Below are 9,933 nucleotides of genomic sequence, written 5' to 3'. Positions count from 1 at the left end.
ATGTCCAACGTCACTCCATTGATTGAAACTTCCACACGCATTAGCTCTCTCCGGGTCGCTTGAAGCGTCCATAGGTCGTACGCTCCCTCCTTCTCCGGCCTGTATTTCGTCGCTGCCAACTCGTCGTCCATGTTGTGGACAGGTTTCGGTCCATTCCGGAATCTCGTTTTTGCAGTCTGTGACGTGCTTGACCGGCATACTCTGGCCAGATGTCCTCTCTGCTCGCACTTGAAGCAAACGCTGCTCACGGGACGGCAATGGGGTGGCCGATGATACCCCTCACAACGGAAACAAGACCCACTTGCCTGCTGCTTAGTTTTCACAACATTCGCAGACTCCTCGGATTGCACTGGCGTCGCTTGGGGTAGCTGAGTACATAATGCACGTGAATCTTTTCGTGCAGCCTCCATGGCAATGACGGTATTCTTTACGGTCTCCAACTCCAGAACTGCCGTTTCCAGCAGACGAGTCTGCATTGTAACGTCGTTGATTCCGCTCACGATTTGGTCCCACAGCATCCGCTCGCGAAGCGATGCGAACTTGCAGTCATCGGCAAGCTTCTTCAGTGATGCAATGAAGTCGCTGACTCTCCGACCCAACGGTGTCGAGAAAAAAACTTGAAACTGGCCACAACCTCCGATACCTTTGGCGAGTAGTGCTTGTTCAGGGCGTCGAAAATTGCAGTCAAGGTGGTGTCAGCAGGCTTCGTAGGGGCTAGCAGGCTCCGCAGCAGCGAGTACGTTTCTGATCCACAGCACGCCAGAAACACAGCAGTCTTCTTCGTCTCAGCGATGTCGTTCGCTCTCAAGTACAATTCCACCTGTTCACGATACTCGGTCCAATCCGACGTACCCGCGTCGAATGGTTCCACCTTCCCGACTACAGACATGGCCGATACAGGTGGGCGGATAACGCAGACGTGACCGTGGTTTATCGCTCGTCGCCAGTTGTGGTAAGCCGGGCCGGGAACATTTCCCAGCCAAGAGTGAAGAACAACACGCCAGTCGAGGGCATGCAACGCACTGACTAGCCCAGTCATGCGTTCCTTTTTATTTACCGACGCGGTGGCGACCTCCAGTGATCAATAACGTCACAAGCTCATTTCATCATCAGTGAACTGCAGTAACCTTGATCGCCAGATGAAGTGCGGCGCGTAGGTTCCAAGGAACATTTGTGAATTTTCTTCACTATTCGCTTACATTGTTCATAGCTATGTGGTGGGCGTCTTCATCGCGCCCCTCGGTAATCAGTGCTGTCTTTTCTTACGTTACGATCACCACTGAGGTTAAATAAAGGGCACAGCTTTGGATCCAGCTACAAAACCATTTCCTCTGCTTTAAGCCCTAAAGAGCACCACAATTGCGCGTTTTGCCTCACCGGTAGCTTGACGCTAAAATTATTCTCTCGTAAGAACGTGAGGGACAAACGTTCTTGAACTTCTAATGAGGTAAGAACAATGGCGAGTTATATTAAATAGATTTCTAGGGCCATCGAGTACACTTGAGAGTGGAGCTGCACAGTTTTGAAACGTGCAGTGGAAGATTCCGCGCCTTTTCAGCTACTTTCTCGTTCACAAAGGCTCGCTTCGCCATTTTTGTATTTCTACTCAGAAATGGCTAGTCTTGTCACGCAGGTGCTCACGCTAGGTAAGCATCCATTTAATATTATTGCGTATTTAAAAGTTGCGGGGGCAGTAAAACAAAATGTCGTAGTTTGATGCCTGTCGCTCTTCGACACACTCCTTAAACCTCTCGTTCATCTTCGAACGCCGTTGTCGACACTTGTACACCAAGATCTAGAGGGTTTTAGCATAACAGGTACCCTTGTTACTGTTGTCGGAGTACCGCAACCCAAAAAACGCACCCGCAAATATCTTTAGAGCGAAAGCTGTAGTAGCATTGTACGACCTATAGCTTTAAATAAGGCTGTCAGAGCGCATTTACACTTTTTGAGATTTTTCCATTGCGTTAATTAAAGCGCTTCAGTATAGGAATGTGGTAACAATGCTCAAGTTGTATGTCGCTTGACCAAATGAATCCAGGTTTTTGCTAAAGAGGAAATCATGAGTGAGGAAATAAACTTTACGCCATTTATTGCCATAATGAGAATAAGTAAAGCATAGTGGGGCGGTGGTGGTGGGTGGTGAAAACATTTATTACGAATGAGAGGTATGTTTGGATCAGCCCGTAAGGGACCGATCCTTACAAACACTAGGTGGAGGTCCCTAGTATGGGACCCCAGTGGCGGTTGCCGCCGCCCGGGCGCGCCCGACTAAGGCTTGTTGGGCCTGTAAGTCGTGGCAGCCGAGCAGGGTCGCCTCCCAGTCCTCCCGGGTTGGGTTGGGGATGGGGGGAATAGCGGGGTTGGAGGGGCAGGCCCACACCATGTGATAAGTGTCAGAAGACACTGCACTACAGTGGGGGCAGCTGCCGCTAAAGGAGGGGTCAAAATGTTTTAGCGCTGCCGGGCACAGCAATGTATTGGTGAGAAGGCGGAGAAGGAGCCGCTCATCCGCCTTCTTCAGGCCTTTACATGGGCTAGGGTAAAGGCGATGACAATTTTGATAATATGTTGTAATATCTTTGAATGTATAGACCGGATTAAAATCGGGCTCCTGATCGGACGGGGAGGAGAAAACAGCCCGGTGAGAGAGCGCGCGGGCGGCTGCGTCTGCTGCCTCGTTTCCTGCCAACCCCTGATGAGCAGGGGCCCATATGAGGTAACGGTGTGCGGGGTCCGTATCCCGTATGCAATTTTGGTATATTCGATAGGCTAGGAAGGGAGTGCAGCCTTGTTCGACGTTCCGACAGGCCCCTCGCGAGTCGGTGATTATGTATTTTGAATTGGAATGTGAGGCCGCGAGAGCAATCGCGACCTCTTCTGCTTGTGTTGCACTGCGGGCTCTGAAAGTTAGGCCGTTAACTGTGTTGCTGTTGTGAACTACCGCGGCCGTGTACCATCCCCCGTGGTGAGGGCCGGAGGCGTCCACGTAGTATACACCTGTTTGTACTGTTTTTACAGTTTGGGCAAGAAGGGCCGATTTCACCGTTCGTGATAAGCGCCAAACAGGAGTGAGTGAGAGAGAATGAAATGAGTTTGTAATCGACAGCGCAGGGGGCCTATTGCTCCGTCGAGGTCGGGATGGGATGGGGGCGGGGGGGGGGGGGGGGGGGGGGGTATATTTGGCGTGGTTCTCTTTATAGGTTGATAATTTCAGTGGACACCTTAGTCGCGCTTTAAGCTACGAAACCGATGGACACATGGAGCTTGGAAAGCAGAGGAAAGGAAAATAACTGGCCCCCTGAGACAGGGTTACGTAGCGGTCGTGACAGATGCGCGCTGCAGCACGCGTTGGCATTGACAACGTTGCTGCAGAAACGTGGCAGTGAATTCACGTTGGCGTTAATTGCCCTTGGCGTTGGCATTGCGCTCCGAAGATTTGAAGGAAAGTAAGTCTGCGTAACTGGCTCCCTGGGTCAGTGGACGCCTGATTCGCGCTTTGAGATACGTGGGGTGGGGAGAGAGAGTGGGCTGCATGCTGCAGTGCTCATTGGGTGAGCAGACTCTCGCGATCAACCATTATTTGCCACCTGCCATGGTGGCAGGGTGGGCGCGCTGCCTATCCAGAGTCCGGAACGCACTCAACATTAAAGACGTCAAGCCGCGTATAGTTGTCAGATACGCCATAGCTTTCGCTTTCTAACCAGGCTCAGTAGTAGTTGACTAGCCTAGTGAAGCTTTTCGCTTCACTAGGCTAGTCAACACCGAGGCTAGCGTGGGCCGCGTCGTCAGAAAAAGCCCTTGCGCATGCAAGTGCGCATGCGCGAACTGCGTAACGTCACGGTGGACACCCGAACCGCGCCGTAAGGAAAGGTAAATGAAAAGAGAATTGGTTTTAAGGAAAGGAAACGACTCTTGCCTCTCTCATATCTCGGTGGATACCCGAACCGCGCCGTTAGGGCCTTAAGGAAAATGAAATGAAATGAAAATTGCTTTGAAGGAAAGCGAATGCCTGTCTCTCATATCTTGTGTACACCCGAGAGGAATGCACACCACAGTACATGTCCCTAAAGCAACCTTCTAAGCCAGCACCGTATTCACTACAGGCGCGTCTCCTCCTCCGCCTTGCCGCAGCTTTTCGCTTCAAGATATCCAGGCTTAACCTTAGCTAAGCCACGGCCAATTTTTAGAGCGCGGCTCTTAGACGCCCGTTTCTGCGTTTCGCGGCGTCGCCGTCGCTGTTGTCCGTTGTAACCAGCAGTGGACACCTTAGTCGCGCTTTAAGCTGCGAAACCAATAGAACGGTAAGCTAGGAGAGCAAAGGAAACCACTCTTGGAACAGTATACATCTACAGTGACAGATGTGTGCTGCATGCGTTGTCATTGACAACGCTGTGCCATTTTAAGGAATGGAAGTGCGCATAACTGGCTCCCTGGGTCAGTGGACGAGAGAGAGATGTGGACTGCAGGCATTAACAACGTTGTGCCAGAAACGCGGCGCTGGAGCCATGGGCCGTCGGCGTTCATTGTGTTCATTGGTGTTGACGTTAACAACGTTTTACACTCCGATCATTTAAAGGAAAGGAAGTGCGCATAACTGGCTCCCTTAGTGAGTGGACGCCTGAATCGCGCTTATAGGTACGTGGGGGGATGAGAGAGTTGTGGGCTGCATGCGTTAGCGCTGACAACGGAGAGCGCACTCTCGCGATCGAACATTAACGACCACCTGCCAGGGTGGCAGGGTGGGCGGGAGCTTTAATGTACATACATATAAAGACAAACAGTAATTTCTTACCACTTATGCGGGAGAACATCCCGTTCCTCTCGCTCGTAACGCCTCCCACGGCTGTGACAACCTCACGAAATACTTACATAGAACTCGTCTTTAAGAACCACAAAACTTTCTTCACGACAATCAAGAATTGTTACTGGGTTGTTTCTTGAAGAAGGAAAATGTGTGAAAATAACAAGTTGTCTGTAGTTGTACATACATGTCTTGCTCGAATTCTTTGCTTTAGTGTTTCGAAAAGGTGAAACAGCTGATTAGCTGCGCTCAAATTTCGCGTTAGGAAGTAGCGTAATCGTCGGCATTTTTTTTAACATCGAAAGCTATAATACCTTTCCTATAAGCCATTTAGGGAGTACAACGCCAACCGCAACACGTAACGTTATGCGCGATGCTTTTGCTTTCGCAGCGAGCCAAGAGTGCATCTCTCCTGTCCTCAAAAACAAGAGAGCATGAGATTCCAAGTGTAGGCATATTCACAGTCTAACTGGCAAAGTGAACCAGATATGCGTCTTTCCTTTCCTCAAATCTATCGAGCGAAAAAAATTTGAAATTGGTTCTGAGGAAAGAAATGATGCAGTAACACTCATATCTCGGTGGACACCCGAACCGCGCGGTAAGGTGGGATAAGGGAGGGAGTGAAAGAACAAAGGAGTAAAGAAGCGGCGTAGTGAAGGGCACCGGAATAATTTCGACCACCTGGGGCCAGAGTCCTTCAAAATTTCTTCTTTCATGCCCTCCTTTATCCCTTCCCTTACGGCGTGCTTCGAGTGTCCACCGAGATATAGGATATAGTTACAGCATCATTGCCTTTCATCAAAACCAAATTTCAATTTTTTTTTCGCTGGATGAATTTGAGGAAAGGAAAGACGCATATCTATCTCACTTTCCGGTGGGCGCCTCAACTGCACCTGGTGGGAGAATCACAAACGCTATAAAAGCTTGTTTCCAGCTAGTGTGCAGGTAACGGGGTCGACCCGAGGCCGCAAGCGGAAGGCCTACTATGCATCGTAGATACGCCTAACGGGACAGTTGCCTAGAAACTGAAAACTGGTTTTTAGGAAAGAAAATAGTGCAGTAACTGTCTGACATACCTCGGTGGACACCTGAACCGCGCCATAACGGAAGAGAGGAAGGTGGGAGTGAAGGAAAAGAGAAGGAAGTGCCGTAGTCGAGGTCTCCGGAATAATTTCGACCACCTGGAGAGCTTTAAAGTGCACTTACATCGCATAGGACACTGGCGCCTTTCGCGTTTTTCCTCCATAGAAACGCGGCCGCCGCTGTTGAGTTCGAACCCGATTACTCAAGACTTTGTCCTGCTAACCATTACTCCGTAGTTATTAGCAGCTTCTAGCGAAATTTTTCTGCGGTTACGTTCAAACGGCGTTGGCTTCTAGCTGGTAACGGGTCATGTTCCAGTTAACCCGGTAAAACGAGACGGCATTTTGCATGCCGATAAGTGATTGACTGATTCATAGCGCTCCGTACCATGGTGCACTGAGCGTGGTGAAACCACTCAGGCCTCATCGTGTGGCATCGACAGAACACGCGTGGTCGTGTCTGCAGCAATGCGATGGCAGAGTGCAGTGCTCTTCAACACCGCTTCCTCCCCGTAGCGCTGCTGTCGGCATGGTAAACTTCGTCGAATGTAGCCTGTAGAAGCCCTGCGATGTTCGCGGCGCTCACTGTTTGTTCGGAACGCTACCCTTTTCTTTTTTTCGTAACGTGCCGAACCAGCCATGGTAAGTAATAGTGGGCACAAGGCAGAACACGACTTGCTAATCGACTGGAATCAACGGGTTCGCCATCAGTTCTTTCCCAGGTAGGTAAGAAATAGGTGATGGGAGAGAACAAAAAAACGGAGAAGGCGAATAGGTAAGAACAGGTTGGATGCTCGCAATTCGACACTGCGGTGCCGCAGTACTGACGTAGGCACCTGGATGTACGTCTTGCTTGGACATACTTCATTTTCTATACCTTTTGATTTCAATAACCACCTGGGTTTTTTTTTTTTTTTTAACGTGCACCGACATCGCACAGTACACGGGCCTCTAGAATTTCGCCTCCATCGAGACTGGGCCGCTGCGGCCGGGATCTAACCCGCGCCTTTCGGGTCAGCAGCCGAATGCTATAACCACTGAGCCACCGCAGCGGCTTCGATTTCATTTTGCAGCGACGTCTCCTTGACTGTTCTGAAAAGCTCTCTGATCTTACTATTAGCGAAACTTCCCATAGGGTCCATGTGTCAAAATAACGGCGGTTTGAGATGGCCTAAATTCAAGTGTTTAGGAATGCCGCGCCGCTCGAGGTGAATAATGTAAACTCTGTTCAGGTTGCAAGCTTGAATGTTCAAACTCTCAACCACCTGAGAAAAAAATGCCAATGAAACAGATGCATTTATATCTACGAGAGTCCGATAGATAGCCTCAAATGCGAAAAAGCTTTTCAGAAGAGCTTTTATTTGCCGCTTCCAGGTAGCGCCCCATCCGTAATCACCCTAATTGTGGCTACTGGAACTGGTCGCTTTCTGAAACGAGTTTCGCAACTGGTACCATCGAAGAGAGCTGCTGCTCACGTGACACGACTACTGCTGCTTGTCTGCTCTCTTCGAAAGGAGAGAAGCAGCGGTGTTTGTCACGTCATCAGAACAGTCGAGCAGACGCCGCTGCCGGCAAGCTCTTTGTGCGCATGCGCTTATTCGTTCATTCCTCCACTGCGGTCCTGCACCAGACTCTGAACAGTGTCTGCTTTGGGCAGTGCCCTTAACGACCGTCTGGTCGACGCTGCCGCGATATTACTAAGGCATTGGAGGGCTGTACACGCCATGCAAGGCCTAGGCCCAAGGATGCGAGGGCTTCTGGAGTTTGCTGCAGCCGTTCACCATGCTCCTGCGCACTGCAGACTCCACGGCCAACGTAACGTGTGCATCTGCGCCAGATTTTGGCATCGTTGAGCTGCCTCGTCGTAAACATTCGTGAGAGCCAGATTGTCACGAGGACTGCGCACTTCTTAACTCGAGGCGCTACTCTCCAGCAAACAGGACGTTCAGTCGATGCTATATGAGTCCCAGGACCGCTTTTGAAATAAATTGTGTGAATATGTCATTACATGAGCAGCTTGCAGTAGTTGATGACGCATATTTCGTTGTGAACAGGACTGTAGAGATCACGGACGGTGCCTGGAGGGAAAGACATTTGGTGAATAACATCGATCAAGTGGAGAAGGCAAAAAGAGAATTCAGTGTTATTTCGCATTGCCTTATCCAAGACCGTAGTCAAATCCCCGTAGTATCTAAAGCACAGCGCAATTGATTATTAGATGGGATGGTAAAAAGCTTACGCATCTCGGTAGTTTTGATGCACCCGTTTACGTATCTTGTCGCTACCTTTAGGGACGTCACTCTTCTTCCGTGCGTTTTTTTACACACAAACTTGATCCTCCTCGGTCCACCTTGAACATTTTTTTCGGCAGCTTTAGTTGGCTGAGACTTTCTTTAAAAACGAGGTCGCTGTTTATCCAGACCAGCGGACAGATTACTAGATTCTGCCTTCTCCACAAGTGTATGCAGGAGCGCGGATAGTTTCCGAAAATCAACAAGACCAAGATAAATATTTGCGTTTAAATTTAAGAAGTCAAGAAAAAAGATTCAGGAATGTTTACTTAATGTGACACGAGTTGGAGCGCCCGCTGATAAGGGGAATGTATCACAATGGTTCTTGGCCTATGAGACTTGTAGAGTGACATGACGACTGGTCACAGACTATGGTTCGTGTGAACCATACGTCACATGACTCGCACGTCATGTGATCCATGCAAGTGACTCATACATTGTTGACCCCTCTATGCGACCCATGCACACGTTGTATGGCCCATGACGTCAAAATATAGCCTATGTGCCATATTACGTGATTAGTGTGGACGACGACTACGAGATATCTGGAGGCTCTGTCGATATAAGTGAACGCTGTAAAAATCTGTCGGTCGTAAAGAAACTTTCACCATGAACCTTGCGCCGTACGATGTCGTGCCTTTTTTTTCTGCTCGCTTTCTGTCCTATTTAGCCTGTTTCCAACGTGCGTACAGCGCTTTGCTCCGGGGTGTGCTTTCCGACATTCTATTCTGCTGTCCCTCTCGAGTGAGCTGCTCGCACTATCTTAGTGGGCTTCAGTTTAAGCGCTCGAGTAACGTGGAAGCGATAGAGAGCAAAGGCAGCTAAAACAAAACCTGCGCCGGGCGCAGTCTATTTCCCAGGAGTTCATGGAAAAGTACTCGCCGTACTGACAAGCTGCAGATCCGACCAGCAGCACAAGGTGGGAAAAGACAAGATGGCGAAAGCTGGAGGACTGGTGACCGGTGGACTTTCGTGCCCCTACCTTTGTTCTGCAACGTCGGGGGAGCCTCTCTTCCGTGGTTTTTTTTTTTTTGCAGTGTTTCCTAGGTGAATTTTTTTTTTTGTTAAATCTACTGAACAGACTGGAGACTGTGCACCAGTGTGATTGAAACCTTAGACTCTTGGCCGACAACTCCCTCTACAGCGTTGGTATGGCAGTTTGTGTTCATTTAACAGCGCAGTTTTACAAAGAATAAAGATCAACTGAAACTTGTTAGACTCAGTTACCTGGTAGGAGAGAATAACTCTGCATGTGTGAAAGATTTTGGGAGTATGCAGACGCAGGTGCCCGATATAACGGATTTTAAGCTGTGTTTACTTTGACGTGTGGCCGAGCCATCAATGTTTGCATTTTGAGCACCGATAATGGCACGCCTCCAGTATCTTCGGCTTTCGCTGTTGTAAAAACCTTTTCCTCAATTAAGAGTATAAGAGTGCGATAAAAGGGACAGCATGAAATGCGCCAGTCCTATCGTATACCGCAAGAACCAGTCGCTGACACGCATGCCCATTAGTTGCCGGTGGTCTCTAGGCAGTAGCGCTATCAGTATACGCTGTGCAAAATTTCCAAGGGTATAATCTGCAATTGCACGCCCGTTTCGAAATCACTCGCTTTATCGGTGCCCCGGGTACAGTATATCACTCGCTCTGTTGACACAAAATCCCATCAGCCGGCTTTTCTCACGGACGTTTCTGCAGTCAGGAGTCTGGCCATCTGTTTGCCTCTCCGAGAGTCTAGCTCAGTGATATTCCTCCT

Source organism: Amblyomma mixtum, chromosome 1 (genome assembly GCF_055824585.1).
Source record: "Amblyomma mixtum isolate Tamu chromosome 1, ASM5582458v1, whole genome shotgun sequence".
Lineage (NCBI taxonomy): Eukaryota > Metazoa > Arthropoda > Arachnida > Ixodida > Ixodidae > Amblyomma > Amblyomma mixtum.
The sequence above is the reverse complement of the archived record's forward strand: the minus strand, read 5'-3'. Positions refer to the sequence as shown.